Raw genomic sequence first — 21,832 nt, forward strand, 5'->3', positions numbered from 1 at the left:
GTCCTTGCAGCTCCAGCATCATAAACCTATGTTTTATAATCAAAAACCTGCAATTCCATCAAATGGTAATTAAATAATTAACACCACAGCACTTACTCAAGTTAAACAGAAAGCCAAAATAGTCCAGGTTAATGGGCATGTTTTGCCAAATCCTGCTACCTAAAATCTAAAAGCTCCTAGTAACTTAGAACAGAAAGAGGTAAACAGGCCTCAGAGCAGCCTGAAAGAACAAACACAGTAGTTCAATTTGTTTTCTTCGTTTTCCTCTAAAGTAGCCATAGCTTATAACAAAAATTTTGGAGCAATCACATTTTTTAATTCTTTATTTTCTACAGTCTAGAGACATGGAAGTCTCTGACGTGATCACTCTGCAACCAGTTTCAATCTTTTTCCATCAAAAATTCCCTGCATAATAAAATAATATAAAGTATTAATCCTAATATTCAGTGTGTACTGAGAAGAAATCACTTTCAGGTGTTACACTTTCAGGTTTTGCACTTTCGGCTGCAAAATACATTTCTGAAGAAGTTTCTATTTTTAAATGTTTTCTGCGATCCCATCTTTTGCAGGAGCAATACTATCAAATATAAATCCTATAAGAGTAAAGCAGAATTCTCTTCAACTTTGCTATGCATGCTATGAAGCCTGTCTCCACTACTTAAATATGTATCTTGCTTAACTTTACCGTGAAGTTCATTCGGTTACAGTGCAAATAATGTCACTACAGAAATGCAGGGAAAAAAAAGCTTTTTTCCGTACTTGTACATCTGTCAGGAAGTTTCTTGAATCACCACCTTGGACATTCAGGAGAGCTTGTTATAATCCCAGAGACTGCAGTAGCATAAAAAAAGTAATCTATATTCCAGCACTGTGTTTTCAAATAAAACAAAGGTTTAGAGAACTAAGCAAAAAATACTAAAACAGAAATGTAACATGTCTAAAATATACTAGCACAGCAATGGCTACAAATTACCAGGGAGACTGAAGAGATGTGAAAACACAAAGCATGGTAATAATGAAAGATTTTATTTATTCCTGATTATGATATAGTTTAGCTATACATCACATGTGGTAGACATTTTTAGATGCCACAGAAATCTGCTTTTTGGAGCAGCTAATGAGAAAACTCACAAGAGGAGAAGCAATTCTTAAACTGGCTTAAGATTTAAGATGAAGTTACCCAAGAAATACTCTGAAATAGATACTGTTCTATACTCAGATACAAAACTCCGTGCAAAAAATGGGGGAAAAAAAGCTGAAAAGAAACCCCAAAAGAAATCCACGAGAGGTTTAACTTGAAAGGTTAGCTTGCTTAACTTGAAAAAGAAGAATGATGTAAAAATGAAGAAACTATTTAAAAATAAATTAAAAAGCAGTAGCTAAAATTTTAAAATATTCGTATAAATATTTTAAAGCTTTCTTTTTATATAAACTGGCAGAGCAACTCTTTAAAGGAACCACAGTAAAAGCTCAGAGTACAAGTATATTACCTATCAAAAATAATTTTAAACGGGCTTCCAGAAAAATTGGTGTGCTTAAATAGCCGAGTAAAAGAGGCTATTAGACATAAAAGGACATCCTTCAAAAAGCAGAAGTTGCATCCACCTGAGAAAATTAAGAATAATAAACTCTGACAAGATTAACATAAAACCGGAATCATGAAAACAAACCCCAAAAGATTTTGGTAAGGAACTTACAAGAGACATAAAGAATAAAAATATCGAATGTATCCATGAGAATCAGCAAGTCTGTGCGAGCACGTGGAGCTGCTGGATACATATGAAGAACATACAAGGAAGGCAAATGGAATGACTCCCACACGGCCATTCACCACAGAGAAGCTCGGTGATTCTTCCAGACTGGAGAGATTTTCTGGGTAGGGTAAGAAGACGACCCTGTCTCAAACCGGCCTACAATAGGAACTTCTAGATACCTCGACAGAATGAATAGAACAACCCAGCGTTTCGAAAGGATGCTGGATATAAAATATGTGAACACCTAAGTGTGGTTTGTAAGCTACAATTTAAACTAGCATTAATGTTATTGGAACTAAAGATAATAAGCACAGAGCCAGGAAAACAGGGAATCTGACTTCTGGAATGATTACATCAGTAGAAATTCTAACAAACATCTACAATACTCACTTCATTGATCAAATATCAATCAATAAGATCAACAGAAAAGAGCAATGCAATCAGTACACAACACGCTTGCTTCCTTTTCCTACCAGCAATAAAGAGAGAAACCTATAGATTCACATATGTCGCTCTGAAAGTAACACCTCTAATTTATTCCATGGAAACTACAACTGATACAAAGAATCAAATAACACTACTAGAAAGAGCAAATTTTCAGCTATGAAAAGCTATTTTTTAAGCATAGTCACCACCATTATCTATGCATTTTCACCAGTGATGAACAAGAACCTGAATGCCATAAAAATTTGTATGGCCATCCAGAACGTGGATTGACTTTCATGTTGCTGTTGCCACTCCTAAAATGCACCACCCACTGCCTCACTGCGCTCGCATCTGCTGTTTGGTCTCCATCAGTGTTCAGCAAGCATCAGTGAATGTCAGTGGGTGCCATTTTTTCTGTATGGAGAAATTCAGTGACACACCTTTGTTTGATTCCCACTTTCATGTCAGGTGCCATTCTGTCAGAGTGCCTCTCTGCTGCTGTCTGTCATATGGGAATAAAACGTAATGGGATACTGGTGGAAAGGTTCAACCTCTGCTCCCATCCGCTTCTGACAGTGTGGGCCAACATCATAAAGTAGGAGGCATTACTTTTGGTGCAGCCCTTATGTAATTAAGTAAGACAGGAAACAAAAGCTAGCAGCTACTCTTCTACATATACTCTTATCTGCACAGATTTTCAGATAGGCTTTACAAAAGCAGACTCTAAAATAAAGTGTTCTTCATTATAAATTTCACTCTGATGTTTAAAAGCAATTCTCATAGAAGCAAAGCTACATACTGTAATTGCTTTATGAAAGCTGTAGTTTACTTCCTAATCTATCATTAGTAGTCTTCCAAAAAAAGATAACCTAAAATATTAAGAAAGTAAAAATAGCATAAACAATTTCTATGTCACTGCTGAATAGAAGAGTCAGATTGATTATTTTTAAGAAGAAATTATGCTAATTTAAACAAGAAAACTATAGTAAGAAATAAATTGTTGCATATCTTAGAAACATCACATAACAAGGTCATTGTGGCTGAGGCAATTATTTTGGCAAATTGTTGTGGAGGGACAAGAGCTAATAACACAAGCAACCACTACTGAATTGCACGTACGTTTCTCAATGCTCCATGGAAAAGGAAATTTATTTTTGTAAATCAGCCATACAATAAACAAGGTGGTATTCTATGTATTCATCACCATTAAGTAATCAGCATTGCCAGGAGATGACACACTGTTATTTGAGCAAATTTTCTTGCTCTTAATATATGAAGTAACCCCAGTATCAAGTGGCCACTCAAAACAACAGCTACAGCAGAACAACACCAGTAATTACTCAGAGGATTAAACTAACGGATCAGGTAATTCCCACTCATAGGGAATGATGTATATTTTATTTGCAACAGCCAATGTAGCACTTCTCTGTGGTACTTTATACATAAATTTGGAAACGTGGAGCTACGCAGTGTACACAGCGCTGCTCTCCTGGAGATGGCCAGCCTTGGGAGTCCAAGGTACCCTGCACAGTCCCTTAGGACAAGCTGATACTAGTGCTATGGTCACTAGCTGGGTTGTCCTCATTTTGGAAAAATAAATAAATAAGCGTTCAAAAAAAAAAAAGAAAGAAAGAAATCTGAGGAATTTTCAAACATTAGCAACAGGAGGACTAGAGAACAAGCAGGTAAATGTGGCTTTTCTTCCCAGGAGGGATTCAGCCAGCAGTCAGTTCAGCTCACCAGACCTTCAGTACAGGACCCTGCTGGCACACAGCCCCAGGTCACCGCTCTGGAGAACAGAGCACTCAGTCCCCTTTCTTTAAACTAAGCCCTAGTACAAGAAGTTTGAGGCAATGACTGCACTACAGCACTGTCCTACAATTATTATGAAGAAGAAACAACATGCTGGGCCTGGTCTCAGGTTAGCTTTTTTGCAAAGAAAGAAATCCACAGCGCTAGCACAATCAACTGTGAAATATAGCTAGGAACCAGGAAGTGCTTCAAACACCACTGCAAACAACAAAAGCTCACCTGTCTAAAAACTCTGGAAAAGGAATATAAAGTTTTAAAGCAGAAAAGAGTAAGAGGAAGTAAAATGCTTGATCCACAGCTCAAGGGCAGACTGGAAACAATTCTACCTCATGCAGACATAAAATTGCTGGAAGGGTGTTCTCATAAACAAAGCGCTGGAGGCCATGCCATCGTCCAGCTCCTCCTGCTTCTCCCTACATCTAAGGAAGCCAAGTACATCTCACAGAACAGAAGATGCACACGTTTCAGGAATATCCCAGAGGCAAAAAGAAAGAATAGTGAAACAGTAACAGCTTTCAGAGCTGAAGATACAGCCTCTTCTATTTAGGTTAAAAATCCTCTAGGGCCTATTCCTACTTCTGATTTCCATGTACTTGCAGGATTTTCCACAGCTTTATTATTCAAAGAAAATAGCTAGGTTTTACTGAGGTTGGCCATTGGGGGCAAAACTCAGCTGCTGCAGAAAGTCAGATGAAGGTATTTGCACCATGCAAGTTCCCATCACACTCTCTGGGGCACCACTTAAGTACCTATTAAACCCTCTGGGCTCGAACAGGATTTAAATGAGCAACAGAGACCTGATCTTTTTTTCTCCCATTCTCTTTTGGCCTGCAAAGTATTTTATTTTACAATTTATTCACCATTACAATTTTCTAGCCAATCATTACAAACACTTTCTTTTTTTTTTTGTTTTGAAAAGGTCTTAAAAACAGCTTGCTAGTTTTTTTGAACATTTTTGAGTCTATTTTTGTATTCCAGAAAAAAAAAAAACCTAAACTGAAGGTGGAGAAAAGAAACACAGGACAACCATAGAATAGAGCAAACTCAGGATTTACATAAAAGCAGTGGAAAACTGATGGAAGGAATGAAGGGTTCTACATGAAGTAGCTCTTCTGCCTTGCCATTGATATAACTAGATAAATCTAAGACAAAATAATACTAATAGTAATGATATAAGGAACCACCTGTGAATAGCTCACATGCACTGGAATAAAAGCAGGTGAGCTCCTCTTCAGTGCAAAGAAAAACTTACAATACAAAATTTAAGGAAGGTCAGTTTAATCCGTTAATATATTCACAGAATTGCAAAAGATTTAGCTGACAAAAGCAGCCAAGTAGACCCTGATGTTTTTTTAATATCCATATGAAATGGCACTCAGACAGATTTCGTGCTTGATTTAAAGCAAACTGATGGCTAAGTTACACATTTAGATAGGAATGCTGGGGTAAGGTCAAACCACTATCATTAACATCCCAAGGAAGAAGGCTGATAATTACTAATGCTTAAAAGCACCAGCAGTCTACCGACTGCATGGATTTTCTCAGACTTTTGTTCAGTTGGTTTCTCAAGTAAAAAATAGCATTCAAAGACTTTCAGCTCACACAATGTAAGCCTCACTCATTAGTAATCCTTGAAGCTTGACTTCATTTGAGCCTGTTCTGGGTCTGGATAGCAATTAGTATTGCCCTCCAGGTAAGGGAGTGTAGATTTATTCCCCAGAGGTGGTTTAACTTCCTCAACCTACTTTAAAATTAGATTTACTCTGTTACAAATCGTAAGTGTTAAATGAGTAAAACTATTAAACAAGGAATACTGCTGGGCTAAATGGCTAAGCGTTTAATGGTTTACCACAGTATTACCATTTTTATGGTCTATTAAAACAATTGGAAGAATATCAGCAGTATGAAGAATCAAGTAATTTATATACAAGTTTGATAAAGTACCGTATGTTTGAGTAAGAAGTGAGCTCATTTTCTTACACTTAAGAAAATTAGAGAAAAGGCCATTTAAAAAAAAAAAAAAAGTTACTTTTGAAGTGCATTTACTTTAAACTAAATTTGTAAAAGGCTGTATGCCACATACCCTGCCACCAACGTTTTTGTTTGTTCTATGCAGCTTGTTGCAACCAAAATGCAGACGGTCTAAGCTGATATCACAAAACAACAGCTCAAATTAGATGTTACAAACCTGATTCAAATCTAATTCCTCTCTGTGCTGCATCCTCATATCTCACCTCCTTTTCTCCCCTCGTTAATGTTAGCACAGAAGTCATCGATATATTGTATTACCAATATATGCTGTATTACAGCATTCTGACTCTTTATGTGATTGAAACACAGAAATAACAAAATCCCTGGTACAATGGCTGTCAAGAGTCCTTCCAAGAAGTTTAGAGTCCAAGAAATCATACAGTGAGCTACTACCAGAACTTCTTCATATAGATCAAGACAAATATTTTATTTGGTCACTTTATCACTTCCTCGTGACTAATCACTTTAGTAAAACTCTGTCTTGTCTCTAAAACACCACCAAAAATAAATAAATAAATAAATAAATAAATAAATAAATAAATCCCTTCCTTACAGCCCTTGCTTCGAAGAAAGTTTTGCAATTAAGATGAGAAACATTTAATACTGAGGTTTGAGAAACTGGTCAAAAGTTTTCTTCTTCGATCAGCTTGCTGCAGCTATGCCCCATCACAGGTTTTGTGCATCTCAGCTCCGCTCCCTACAAGTTTGAAGGTCACGCAGCGGTTCCAGGGAAGCCACAACAGCCTTGGCTTCTGGAAGCAAAACAGGAGGCCAGCAGCTCCTGTTCTAGGTTACTGTAACTGCTGTGGTTTAACCCAGCGCAGCCAGCCGCCAGACAGACCTCCGCTCGCTCCTCCCCTCGGTGGGCTGAGGGCGGGAAGTCAAACAAAAGGGAATTCACAGCTCGAGGGAAAAACTATTTACAAAGATAAAAAAGGAAAATCGACACAAAACCGCAACGATAGCAATGTAAATATATATATATATATCCGCAACGCAATTACTCACCACTCGCCAACTAGCTACCGATCCAGCTGCTCACCAACATTGCTCCCCACGAGGTCCCAGCCCTGCAGCCCGCACAGCTTCGTGACCGCCCCGTGCTGTGGAGGAACCGTTGGCCGAACTCGGAGCACCTGTGCGGGCCCCGCCCCGCCTGCTGCCCTCGGGGCAGTGGTTCTGCCCCGCCGCGTGGCCCCGCTCCTCGCGCTCAGCTGCAGCCAAACATCGGCGCGCTGCGAGCACCGAGTTGGCTGAAAGCAGGACTTGGAGTAACAGGTCGATATGCAGATGTGTATCTTAAGAAGTTCAGGTTCTTTTCGTTGTCCCACTCCCCTCCCAGCTGACCAGTTTTAACAGTGATACTGTCACTAAGGGATTTTTCCTGAGAAACATTTATGCAGAACGGATCCCATGAATTGACTTAATCACAGAGCGAAAGTGATGCATTTCAAGTTTTGGGTAGAGTCAGAATAGAAGGTAGGGTTGATACTTTTGTTTTGGTTGGTGTTTCTCCGCAGAAGACCACCCAAAATCAGATCAATTCCTCTTTGGAGAAGTAACTGGAGAAGAGCACTCTGATGAGCTACTAACAGCGCTGTGTTTGTCTCTTCAGTGTTTCTGTAGCACACGTTCCTGCACCATCTGGATGCCATGGTCTGGTTATGGGGAGGTACTATTCTTAGGAGAAGTCCAAAAACCTGGAAGGGACATGGAGCAATCAGTAAGGAAGCTGCACCTGTTTAATTTCTTAATGCTCCCATTAGTCATCTATTCTAGCCCCCTGTAAACGCCTTGCTGCTGCTTTGAAGGTGGTAAATCAGGTTGGGATTTGTCTTATGTTTTTCAGGAGGCACTTGAGAAATCAAGATAAAGCGATGAGCTTAGCTTACTTGTGAAAATAAAATTTCAGTGCATCGGCAAGTTTTGCTTATTTACCGCCAAACACATCTTGGATCCTGCGTTCAAGAAAAGTCTAGAGTTTGCTAAAGAAGCACAGCAGTTACAGCAAGATTAAAATGATGGCAACACCAGAAGTTGTGAAGAACAAAATTAAAATGCAAGTCAAAACGCAAAGAAAAGGTGACTTCAAATACACAAACTCTTTAAACAAAAATGTTAATTTTATAATCAAGAATATCTGTAACAGAAGAAGAAATCAAATCCCAAGAAAGCCTAAATATTTTTCCATGCCTGAATGGAAAAAAAAAAATCTTACAGCTAAATAAATGAGGTCAAATTTTGAATTTATTCTGATGTTTTGGAAAAATACAAACAACTGTTTATTTGCTTTCCAAATGAAAAGCATGGATGAAGGCACTTGAGAAACATTCAGAGAGATGTGAAAATGGCACAGCAATATTGTAGAACAGATCTTAACTTCTATCAGCTCTTATGATTTGGTGACACCCACCTAGCTGCTCTCTCACCTCCTCCTCACCAGCCAGGAAGGTGCTTGTATTTGATTTTAATTCTCCCTTTTCTAGTACAGGCCGTGTGCAATGCAGGGGCAACCCCTGGTTTCTTCTCACATGCCACCCCTTCTAGCAATACTTAATATAACATTAACCCAATACAATGGTTAACACATCCTCAGCCTTTGGACAAGTCCATTTTGCACTGACTTCTCATCCTAACATTTCTGCTGCACGGCCCCACTGGCAGTAATCTGAGTGGAATTCCTTCTTTACCTCTCTCTGTAAGTATATCTAGCCCAGTATGTTCATTTCACTGATGGCTATGAAAAAAAAAAAAACATAAGTAGTTATACGGTGTGTGAATTTCCAGATAGCTTGTGTTATACAGAGATGGTGGATTTTTGGCAAATCTTACCACTTATAGTGAGTGATTCGGTAGATTTCTTTGTGGATTTTTTTTTTTTTTAAATTTCTTTTGTGATTTCTTGGCACCTTATTTCTTTTTTTTTTTTTTGTAGCAGGAGAGAAAGAAATCTCTGAGCAGCAAAATGTGAATGTCCTTATGCCTCTCAAGACCACTGCAGTTAAAACAAACAATTCAAGATTTCCAGATTCATAAAACAAAGACCTCGATATGTGTCTTGTTAACACAGGTACACGTGAGTAGCTGACAACCGGAAACTTGAAATATGGCAAGTCTCTAGCCATGGATAGTAACTCCTTATGTCCTCACTTAGCAAGCAACCTTCATGTGGATGGTACTACTGCAGTGCAATCTGTAAGACGAGTTTTCAGACTCTGCTTTACACTTCTTTGCTTTGTGGTTTCAAGACAAGTGTTTGATGTCATTTGAAGATAGATTTTTGTGGTATAATACAGATAAGGGTTAGATTGAATGTCTTTTCTTCTCACAAAGAAAATTCTTCAGACACATTCATAAAACAGCAGGAAGGACACCTACCGTCCTTATACATTCATATGATCACATCTTTGCTTCTTTCTAGAGGATTTTTTTCCTAGGAAAGCCTATCAGATAAGATCAGTATCATCATCAATACATCCATGGGGAGCTGCTGGCAGCGTACCAACTGTTAATTAACCCTAGCATTGTCATACTTGATTACTTTTCCAAGTACTTCAGAACAGTTGAATTAAAATAAGATAAATAAGGATAAAACATTTAATAATGAGAAGACAACTGTCTCCTCTATAGGTGTGAATGGGACGCTTTCTACAAAGAGTGAACTGAGTTAGAGACATATCAGAATTTGGACCACCACTAACTCTTCAGACTGAAGCTCCTCTTGAGAGCACGATAAAGCCAAAGGGGTGGGTGGCAGTGGGTATTTGGAGGTGAAACTAGTGTTGTAGGGCCCAAACGTATGGGAGGCTGTACAATACTGAAAGGGTTTGCAGTGCTCCTGTAAGCAGCGCTTACAGTAGCAGCGCTTAAGTTATGCATAATTGATAAAAAAAGGAAAATACACACACTGCTCAAGTGAACAAGTAGGTAGCAGAATTAGATGGGTATAAAACATAGCCTAGACTTCCCCTTAATGCAAACTCTCCCCTTAATGCAATGTTTTCTGCACAGAGCAGCAGATCTACTTTGCAGAATGCCCCACTGTTTCACTCCAGTGTTACAGATGATCGGAGTTCAACCTTTAAAAGTAATTTTCCTGCTCAGTCTAAAATGCAAGATTCTGAAATATGAATCTCTATTCCTGATTTTTCCTAACAGATTAGATCAAGTTCAGTAAGAAAAGTCATCTAGAAGACTGACATTAAAAGATTTTCATTCCATGAAAAAATATTTGCCATAAAAATAATCAGACATTTTTTTAATCCAAAAGAGGCGAGGGGAACAATAAGATTTGTGCAGTTTCTTTGTGAGGAAAAAAAAAAAAAAAAAGAACATCCCAAACAGTTCAAGGTTCTGAGCAGGCTGGGAGCACAACCCAAGTACAGGTTAGAAATTCTTAGGAGAGATGATAGAAATCTATCTTCCAAGAGCCTGTGGAGGTCGAACTCGTGATCCAGCCCAAGGATCTACGGTGCCAAAACCTGGGCAAAGGAAGTCAGCAAGAGCACTGGCAGGAAGACAGGAAGGTTCCCCCCACCACTCAACACTCACATTGTGACTGATCACATCTTCTAGTTAATTAATATTTATTCAAAAAGCTTCTAAATAGCTCCACTATCTGCACCATTATTTTCTGCCACAACTTTATTTCACTATACAATATCCTGACAGCAAGATTCCTTGAATTTATTTTCCTAGCATATTTCCCTGCCCTTTTATTTCAGTCACTGGCCAATTGTTCTTCAATTACAGACAGGGTAAATAGCATTGATTGAACTTTTTCTATCATGCCATATATTGCAAATCTAATAGTCCCATTATGTGGCAGTCACAATTTCCTATATTTGATTTTTCATGAACATTTGTATACCCAGTTTTCTTCAGCTATTCTGTTTCTCAGAGCTTATGAGGTGCAACATGATACAGCAGCTGCAACCAGATGCAGATCATTGCTGTGAAAAATCTTTAGCAAGATGAGGTTTTTCCATCTCCCCATTTTATCATCTGAATAATAGTTCTCACCAGAATGTTTCAAACTATGACGCTTATTTGGTATCAAAAATTGGATGTGGTAAAACGTCTCCAAAGAAAGAGTTGTCTAAAGCATTCACTAATCACTGAATTGCCTCTGAATCCAAGGAGAAAATTTGCTTAATCAGGAATTGATTAAATATCCCAGGGATCATTAGATGCATTCTAGACAAGTTCAAATTGACTAGAAGGTTAGAAAGGAGAACAAAATACCTCCGTACTTGCAATTTTTATTTTTCTTCATCTGTTGCTTGGCTGCAATTCTGACATACTGGGTAGCAAGCATATTGTCTTTGTTTGTAGTCTTACTTCTTAGAAGCATGAGAGAAGAGGAAGAATGATTTCAGAAAAAAATGGTGGGGTTAACCTAGGCACGGGAGATAGATCCACGTGAAAGGAGTTGCAAGTCTTGAAGGATTTCTCCTTTCACTTCGGAGTCAGTAACTAACTTAACTGTACGAACAATATTTCTCACACCTCTGAGGGCTTGCAGGAAAAACAGTTCTGAACAATTTGCACACTGGAAATGAGTGCATCCTGAGAGAAAGCAAGAAATTTCAGGTGATTTCCCAGATAAAGCTTGACAGGGAAACCTTAATAATCTGGAAAACTTAGTGACCACAAACTTCACAACAGCATTATAGGATGAGTAAGGTTGGTGCACTAAGTTGGCTTGATGCGTTCTCAGGCAGTCTGATCTAGAGGCTGGCAACCCTGCCCACGGCAGGGGCTTGGAACTAGATGATCTCTGAGGTCTCTTCCAACCCAAGCCATTCTATGATTCAAAAGAAAAGGAATAAAGGAAAAGTATTTGATGTCTGTTATAACATTAATAGAGATCTTTGAAACACGACAGTGCTGCATAATTGCCTTTCCCTATTGACGTATATGCAAATAAGTTTCCAAATAAGGTTTGAAAAAATTACAGTGATTAAAAAAATTAAAGAATGCATGCACATCTAGAAAGTTATATAGAGGAGAATGGAGCAGCAAAAGCACCTAAAAGCCTCAGACCTATACAAAAAAGAGGGAAAGATTAGGTTCGCCAGTCAGGTTAATCCTCAGTCTTTCAAAGTTGCCTCTATAAAGACATCACTCATCCAAAAATATATTCCAATAGCCCAGATTCTGACTAACATCTAAATTAGCAGCTGGAGAGGAGAAAGCCAAGTGTTATGCAAAAGACAGCGGTTATAAGAAGCATTAAAAATCAACTCCTGTATTTCACAGAGGGTAAGAAGCCTTGGCGTTTTTCTTCTCAACTGAATCCTTCCAAATTTCTAATGATGTCCTTGAGTTCTGGACTTTCCAGAGAGCAATATGTGCAGCAGTGTTTTCAATTTTCATTCTAACAATAGCAGTATTTTATTTTGGAGTAATTACCAAGTGTTCACAATCCCTGCAGGCTATAGCAAGTACAATCTTGGGATTTTACGGAGAGACAGACTGACTTAACACCTAGAAAACATATATTCAGGATGGTGAACGATTACCTGAGTTCAAAATTAAAGATGAATGAGTACATACCACCTGAAATCCATGCCGTTGTTTAAAAAAGCAGCTGTTAACACTTAGTGTTTGATAAGGAAGTATAAGACTTTAGTTTACCATAGAAATAAATGAGTACCACTCCCACATTAAGAATCTGGCAGCAGCGACAAACACTGGCATGTGACTTGTAAAATTTATACTTTTATAGGATTATAAAATATTAATCCTATATTAACGCAAACAAAATCTTTGTCACAAACATGTCTTGTTCACTTTGGTCACCTTCACTTTGAGAATCCTACACAGAATAGCCTACTTTGAAAGCCAATTAAATTGCTTTCAATTCAGCTGAGAGAAAGAAAGTGGTAGTTCGTTCAAATGGCCTATTTGGAGAAACTTCAGGATTGATCCTTTCTTCCATTATACCAGCTTTCCATCAATGCAGCTCCGATAGTGTCAATGTAGTTACACTGGCAAAACACCAGTTTAATGGAGGAGAGAATCAAACCTTTCACTTGTTACAACTTCTGTCAAGTGACTAGACTAAGTCACTTTAATTGAGTTCCTCTCGCTTTCATTGCGCAGAAACAAAGGAGGAATAAAATGAGATCAAATAGCCCTTATTTGGAACCAATATAATTACGTTCCTTGGAGAGAACAGCAAGCCTGAGATTACTGAAAGGAGATAGATTCTGAATATATAAACTTGACAACAATGATATTACGATGTTTTAATAAAAAGAAAACAGGATATAAAGAGTTCTTTTGTAACCTTTCATCATTTTGTAACCGAAGTAGCTCATGTGCATTCTAGTGTTCTTTTCACTATTATGTATGTCAGTTACATATGTCTTAGTTTTCAGCTTGTGGAAATATACTTCATTCACATTTTACTTTAAAAAAATCTTGCCAGCAGACTGCAGTAATTTGGAAAACTTCCATTTCCTAATGAAACATTAAGATTTGTTTTCTAGTCTTGTAAATTCCCTTCTTAGGTTTTTATTAAACACCACGTAACAATCAGGTCAAAAAAACTCGGCATTTAAAACAGCATTGATAGCATTGGGAAGCTTCAGATAAGAGCTGCCTTTTAGACATTTTAGCAAATACGTGGTATGTTCAAATACATAGAATGCACGAAGGAATACAGGCAGTGTACATAGATAAGTACAGGTCTAGCTAAATGCTAAAGTCACGTAGGCAGATCTTGTATTGCTATTTAGAAATTTAACCAATATATGTTTTAGCAGGTAGCCCCATATGTGTAACAGGGTGAAGCAGAAGTTAACCGTTACTGGGGTTCAGTACATCGTCACTGAGAGAAACAATCGTAGGAAAGTATGAACGAAGGAGCACTTATTAACCAACCAGCGTGACCCAGATTTTCAGGCAGCAGTGTCCGGGCAGCCTGTGCATACCTGATGGAGCACAGGCAGCAATCATTAGGCTCGTGCTCTGCTCACAAAGCACTGACAGCATTCTGTCCTTCCCCCATTTCCAGAAGCAGCCCAACACCCTTACGAATGAGAATGTAAAGCCATTCTCACTGTGGAGAAATCAAACCAGAAAACACAAACAAAAAGCTCAAGTGACAGGCTGAACAACAGAAACAAAATAGAGTCCGTGAGTCATTTATGGGTACAATCAATTACCAACACAGCACAAGATTTTTCATCAGGTCAGAACTGTCAAAACACACTGAATCTGCCATATAGGCTAAGTGAAGCTACAGAGACATGATAAAGGATTATCTAGTAGGAGAAAATGTTTGTCTGGTTTTCTTTTTTTCATGTTTTGAAGACTGATAAGGAATTCCTATGGTAAAGATATCACTTACTGACACTCCCTTCTAATTGTGAAACCAGATTGCCTAGTGCCATTTCTTTAATGGTGTGCTTAGGATGAATTCCAGCTTGTCTCCAGGGTTAGATCTCTACACATCAGGACAGAGTCAACTATGATGGAGAGGCAGCTAAGATCAGCACAAAATACGTCTCATGAAATAAGGAGCAAACAAAAAAATTCAGACACACAGACTGGTGGAAAGAGGGCTGCATGGGACAGACAGCTAAAGGCACAGCAGTTAGCACTTCACTACTGCTTGAAAAGAACAGGCATGCAGAGTTGGTGGCCCCAAGCATTTAAAGATAGTCTATATCGTCAACTGAATAATTTGCCCAAGATAACTTTTAACCCACCCCTCCAGAGGCAGAAGATGCTATGAACCTGGAGTAATTTGCCTAAGCTTGTCCAGAAGGGCTAGCTTAAATTTTGACTGGAACCTTTTTTTTGCCTTAGCAAGGTTGAAGGTAAAAAAAAAATCATTGGCAAACAGACAGCCATACAATAGCCTTCCACAGCTGTATGAGAGTCAACCAAGCAGGAAACGGAATCCCAGTGCACGGCAGGTGTAGGACAGGCTTTGAGAAGTACATGCGCTGGTAGAAACAGAAGTACTGTAAGAAATAAGGCTTAGTTACAGGAAGCCTTGCACACAGGCAAGGATGGCTAGATCTGTCAGGCTGATACCAGAAAAAGACCAAACTGCAGATATTCACAAAAGCTGAATCCTCTTTGAGTTCTCTGAGGCCCTTTTCAACCCAGGCCATTCTATGATTCTATGGCTTCAGTACATCTCTCTCCCCCATGTTAACCATTAACTCTTGCGTCTTGTTGACGAGGGCTGTTCAATGCATAAACATGCCATTACAGAAATGAATAAAGCAAAATCTGTATGTATAAAGACTATGCCAAGGGAAACTGCTCTACAAAGATGCAAAGCAAAAGTAAGCAATGAGGAGGGAGCAGCTCCCCAGTTCCAATTCTGCTTGGCTGGGTAACTATCGGTATAGAATCTTGCCTAAGTGGAAAAGAAACAGCCATGAGACTTTCCATCTCAGAGAAAACAAGTTCCCTTAATCAAGATTGCTGTTGTACCCAAGGAGGTATAAAGATACTAAATGATCTTCCGAAATTCTGACAACATGAGGTTCAGCATTTTCTCTCAGAGGAAGGAGCAATTCATCCCATTATTTTAATATAGTCAATTGTATAAAGGTTTTCCTTTAGACTACTCAGTGAGAGATTTGTCATAAACTCACAGGGACAGACAAAAGTATTACTGTATATTTTATACGTTGCAAATGAGGAGACAGATCAAGCAGAGAGGTTTATCCCTGGAGTTTATTATGAGGGACAGGTTACTGGCGTGCACTCTCCAACATTTGAGAACACCAGTATGATTTTAGCTAACACATCCATGTAAAATTTTCAGATTCCAAGCTTGGCCAACACATGGTGCTTTGCAGGTTTCATGTATATCCTTCATGGATCCAGAGCATTTTTATTAAGATGTTTGATTAAAAAAAAACAAAAACCACAAAGAAACAGAACTATAAATGTACAAATTGTCTACCAGATTTCCCTCCTCCCCCCTCCCCAAAGTTACTGAATTGCTTTGCAGTAGCATTACTGCATTGAATTACCCAATTATCTCCTAAATTATAAAAGGCAAATCTTCACCACCAACTGTTCCTAGGACTGCCAGGATGTGCAGCGTTGCAAAACTGTAGCAAAAATGTAAACAAAAGAGCCCTACTGAACAGGGAGGCAGGCCGTCCGCATATGCCAATCCCAGCGGCTTCAATCAAAGGAGAGATTGTTTCACAAATAAACTAAGCCAGTGCAACTAATAAACTCCTGCTCTAATTACTGGCTGCAGATGTATCAACTGAAGCAAATGAGATGCAGGCAGCCATTAATTATCTAATGAGGCCAGCAGTGTTTCTGATGAGGTGGGGCTGATTAAATATTAAACAGTAGCATATGGTGAGTGCCAAGAACAAAAGACTTGCATCTGAGTCTCTCTCTAGATACAAATATATATACGCACACACACACACACACATATATATATATAAAAATATCCTTGCATGAAAAAATTCCCCTCCACTAAAACAGAAGAGCGATCTCCCTCTGAAAAAGGTAATTAGGACAGAAATGGAAGCACAAAACTCAAAGGGAGTCTAGTGAGATCTGACTTCTGAAGGTGTAACTCAGATGAAAAGGTTTCACATTAAAGGGATGCCAAAAACATTTAGGCATTGCAGCAGTTGTCTCTTTGTTTAACCCTTCTTGGTTATTCCAATTGTTTCCTTCCCACCCCTTTCTTCCCTTATTTTTCACTGGAGGAGCCCCACAGCTCACTCAAATAGCATGAGCAATACCTAGCAAATCCCTCCTCATAACACAGCTCACAATATTAAACCAAGACATAGTAAGTAAAAGAAAGAGAATGCAATCACTGAAATGTTGTTAGGGCCAGCTAGACATGACACTTTAAAGAGAAAGAGAAGTGTAACCTTAGCCACACAGATGTCAAGCCCACTGAAGCCAGCTAATCCCATCAGACTTAAATGGGACACCTACTGCCAGCACACCAGAGTGTTTCAGATGAGCTGCATGTGAAATTTGTTTCCTCCTGTCAGCTGCTCTTTCTTTCAGTACAGACCTCCAGCGGATGCAGCGACTTCTTGCAACCTGAGAATCTCTTTCCCCAAAGGCCATGGGATGCAGGACATGGCAGACCTAACTACTGAAAGATTTTCCAGCTCGAAGAAGCAATAAGCTATTACTTTACTGTATCATATGCCTGGACAGTTTTGTCACAACCCTGCCTCTGTGCACCAACATGTTCCAATCCAGCATTTCTGGGAGCTATGTATTGCATATCTTCTTCAGCTTATCATGCAAGCATGGTTGTCCCTAAATTAAGATGTATCAAGCTATGCAGTGCAGCCACAATAGGTAAGAATTTACCTCTGTGTTTTAAGCAAAACCTGCTGGAAAGCTCAGCCAGCACTCTAAGGGAACCAGAAGCTTCCAAGAAACTTGAGAGACCCTTTAAATCTGTCAGGGCACTTTTGCAAATGCAGAAAAAAGTTCAGATACAAAACGGCAGGGGAAATTGCCTAGGATGACTGCACAGTCTCAAAATCTTGTGATGACTGATTTTTCAAACTCTTAATAAGCCAAACAGCGTTTTATGTTCATTTCAAAATATGATCAGATGGCAGCCACTCTTCACGTCTTACACAGTTACAGTAACAACAATTCAAGTGTCCTAGATCCATCCAAATTTTTAGTTGCCAGTTGTGTCAGTTTATTACAGAACAAGCCTGTTTTAGGATCAGACCTTCACATAGTAAAAGAAAGTATCAACAAGCTATTATTAATTACCTGAAGAGAGTCAATTTTCAGAATACCTTTTGCTCTTACAAATGTTTTTCCTAAATATGAAAGAATGGGACTCCCCCATCTGCTTTTTTTTTTTTTTTTTAATAATACTCTTCTTTATTATAATCTCCTTAATATCCATCTGCTACCCTTTAGGCGAAAGCTTCTTAAATTCAAATATAGGGCTATTTTTATCACAGAAGAATATGTAAAGCAATAGAAACATTTTAATGGATTTCTGTGCCTGTGGCCCTTTTTAGCCGAATTTCCATAATGAAATCCAGTTACAGACATCGGTGCTGCTACAGTTGGCTGTTCATACAAATAAAGAATGAAAATTTTTGTCTTGTAAGCCAACCCAGTAAAACAGACTGCAATAGCTACCTACAAAAACCACAGGTTTTTTCATCTGTTGTTACTTTAGTATAACTGTACGTAATTATATTTTTACTCCAATAGGGCATAACAATCAAGACAAAGCCTCAGCTCTGTATTCAAGAAGAATAAATAAGAAATATAAAGTCATTTTCCTAAGTAGTGACTAACGAAATGAGGATACTTTCTTTTTGTGCACAGTATTCAGGAACATCAAGATAGTTTCATAAAAACAGCTACATTCAACAGCGCTCCTAGTGAATGACCACATAAGCTGAGTATTCACTTTAAATGTTTGGAAAAAAAATATTTTTTTAATAATACTTTTAGGATACCAATTCTTTTCTGTGAAAATGTTCCATTTCTTTCCTGTAAATGGAACTGACCACAAAACAGTTACGTGTATCATAAACTTACCTGAAAATTAAGATGTTTCCCCAGTACTCATCAGGAAGAAAGCAAGTCTTTTAATGAAAGAAAGCCAAAGAACAAGATTAAAAAAAAAAAAAAATCATCTCCATCACTGAACTGCGAGCAGCCCATCAAGGCATTCAAGCTGGTGGTTGCCAGGCTAGGCCTTTCTCCTCATCTCTGTAGGAGCTCCTAGCCAAGGGACTAACAGCTGCCAGCAGCTACTAAACAAGGTTTCTTCCTCAGATGACTAGAAATTCCCCTTCTGAAAAAAAAACTGATTCCTGATCCTGAGTTCATTGCACTAACTCAGCTTTCCTGGAGCAAAATTGTCTAATCAAAACAGCTCCTAATCAACTTCCATGTAAACTGTTTATACCAGCAATTGCATTTGTAAAATAGACCAGAAATCTCTGTCAACTCAGGTAAAATAAATACAGGATTAACACTGATCCAGGACAAAGGACCGTAAAAAAGTAACACTATTTTCTGCTCCTCAGCAATGAAAACTAGCAACCTAGAGTCCATACATGCTCAGAGGAATAGGCACCAAACCATTTTGACCCATGTGTGCTCTATCAGCCTTCTATACAGGTCACTGCATTGGCACAATCCATTTCTGATGAAGCAAGGTCACCAACATTTAGGCAGCAAACCTTTAGTAGTCACAAAAAATACCTTTTTATGGTTATATTTATATTAGAATATCACTTGGCAAATGGATCACTGCCAGTCCTGAGTCTGATCATAACACAACTGATATCGCTTGGACTGAATTCTGCAGATATCCCAAACGCTCAGACATTATTATTATTTTTTAATCAGATTCAAAGTATCTCCAAATGGGCAGTTAAGCATTGAAATGCTGCAGAGAGATAACAAATCATAGCATTCTCAAGAGTTCCTGATAGATTTAGAAATCTTGCTTACTTTTAAAATGAGGACCTCAGCATTTCTGAAATGTTTATCTTAGCAATTACTTAAACAAATCTCATTTCTGTTTCCAGAAGTCTTCACCATTAATTGTTTCATAGTCTACACAAGGTGTGGTGAGCTGCAGCTTTTTTTTTTTTTTTTTTTAATAAATTCACAGAAAGGATGCAATTTTGAAATACTTGTTACTGGTAAGTGCATAGAAAATTATCATTTAACACCCTCAATACTTTTTCTTTCAACAATAGCATCGCCTTAGGTGCTAAATTCAGAGAAATCTTTTGATTTCAATATTTAATTCTAAAGATTTAAATATGCTAAATCCACTGTCTCCTTTATGGTAACTGTTAACAAGTACATCATTCTCTTTCCTTCGTGTTGGTATCTTATGTCTCTGTGGAAATTAAATGTAACATAGTTCCTCTGACTTACTGGTAGATCTCTAGAGCATTTCTACATAAGGAATTTTACTCTACCGTGTCCTCATTTATGCAAAAGTTGGCTTTTTAGCTGAGAACCTTCCTTTGCAGTTGCGATGAATATTCAACCATATAAAAATGAGTGCATAATAGAAAATAACTGGAAACTGTCAGCAATAAACACTGATCAGCATCTGAAGGCTGCAGTAACGTGAGACCTTCGGGGCGGCAGCAGCTCTGCTGGGGCATTGTGTGCAAGATGAAGTTATCAGCCCAGAATAACAGCATCACACTTAAAACCTTGTGGGCTAAAAAGGAATGCATATCACATAGGCATTAAACAAAAAGGTAGAGTTTACCTGGCTGAAGCCCCATGGATCCAGGCCCGGGTGCAGCCCTGGCCACATGAAGGGCTGGTTCTGGTGCTGCCTGCAACTGCTGCAGCTCCTGCTCTCCTCAGGGCCCTCCCAGAGCTTTGGTCAGCCCAGGGGTACAGCCGTCACCCCCAGCGTGAGCGTTAAAGCCAGCCATGGGCCAGGCGGATCTGGCACTCTCAGGCCAAGACAGGCCCAGCTGCACAACAGTCATGTAAAAACTGCATTTACTGCAAGATAACGTTTCTCTGTTCTTTCATTCAGTTGGCATTGACCGTCATGGATGACACCCCTGGTCATCATTGCAGATTAAGCAGCAGGCCTCTTCTTTCCTCAACCCTGAATAGAGGAGGCCCTGTGGTCTCAGGTTGGGGGGTACCAGAATAAAGTGTTAACAGGATGAGGTCAAAGTCTTCTGTTGACACAGACCTGATTTTGAGAACTCTAACAAAGAAAGAGCCAAGTTTCCTGTCCTCGTCTTTTTTGTTGTCCTTTTGTACCTTCTAAGTGTTTTCTGTGTTCCTTTGTGGAAGAAGAGATACAATGTATTTTCGGAGGGACTCAGCTCCTGCAGGATCCTAAATTGGCTCATTTAATCTACATGGGTACTTGAATCCTCACTTAAGATATTGGTTAATTAAGCCACATTAAACCACACAGGCAAAAAAGAGGCTATGTTCGGATAAATTTAAGGGTTTGAATTTCTGATTTAAAACCACAAAGCAAAGACATGCAGGGAGCCCAGGCTGGTGCTCCCTCATTAACTCAGTATATTATGACATTTATAGTTCTCACTCAGGACTAAGAAACCAAGGAGAATAGGGTTTTGCAGTGGTGGAACAAAACTAGATAATGCTGCAGAAGAATAAAGTTTGTATCCAAACGATGAGCCCGCACAACGAGGCTTTGCCTTGTAGGCATTCAGAAATCTCTCCCATGCTTATGCAAATGCCTCTGTGTTCACAAGGAGAATTTTTGTGCTGCCATTCGAAAGCCTCTTTTCTATAGCTGACCCAGTGACTCTGTCAGTAAGCAGAACTCACCGATGAGTGAGGTAAATAACCGCATCCAACAAGATGGTAAGCAAAGAGAACGAGTTTTTCGTGAAAAAAATCATGAGCTGAAGTAAGATGATTTAAAACGTTCAACTTCATAAATATGAAGTAAGAAAGAAGGCTATACACAGATAAACAGTAAAACAAGGAAGGGCAGCAAAACCAAGAAATGCATATTTGGCATGGATCCATATGTACCTTTGTCCCATGCAGAATGGGAGAGGACCTTCCTTCAATTTCCTCATCTTCTCCCAGAAACCGTATCCTGGCTTCAGGCATACTTCTGTCCGGGCATTCTTACTACTATATAAATGTTTGAAGTTTTGGAGGAGTGACAGGAGGCTAAAACTGAATTTTTTTAAGCTTGTCTGTAAGGTTTTTTGTTTGTTTGTTTTTCTGCTCTTCTAAGTTGCCAAAATCATTAACACGTTATTTCACATTTAATTATACAAAAAAGTAAGTTTTATATAGGCACTGCTTTTTCT

At 38.7% G+C, this 21,832-nt stretch overlaps 1 long non-coding RNA gene across 1 annotated transcript in view; it reads right to left on the reverse strand.

Moving 5' to 3' along the window:
* Positions 1-7,477, reverse strand: part of LOC110405792 — a 458,825-nt gene extending 451,348 nt beyond the window's left edge. Inside the window, exon 1 of the long non-coding RNA XR_002443108.1 lies at positions 7,032-7,477. This is a non-coding gene — a long non-coding RNA (uncharacterized LOC110405792). The remainder of the gene's footprint in view (positions 1-7,031) is intronic.

This window comes from Numida meleagris, chromosome 13 (assembly GCF_002078875.1).
Source record: "Numida meleagris isolate 19003 breed g44 Domestic line chromosome 13, NumMel1.0, whole genome shotgun sequence".
In the NCBI taxonomy this organism is placed as follows: domain Eukaryota; kingdom Metazoa; phylum Chordata; class Aves; order Galliformes; family Numididae; genus Numida; species Numida meleagris.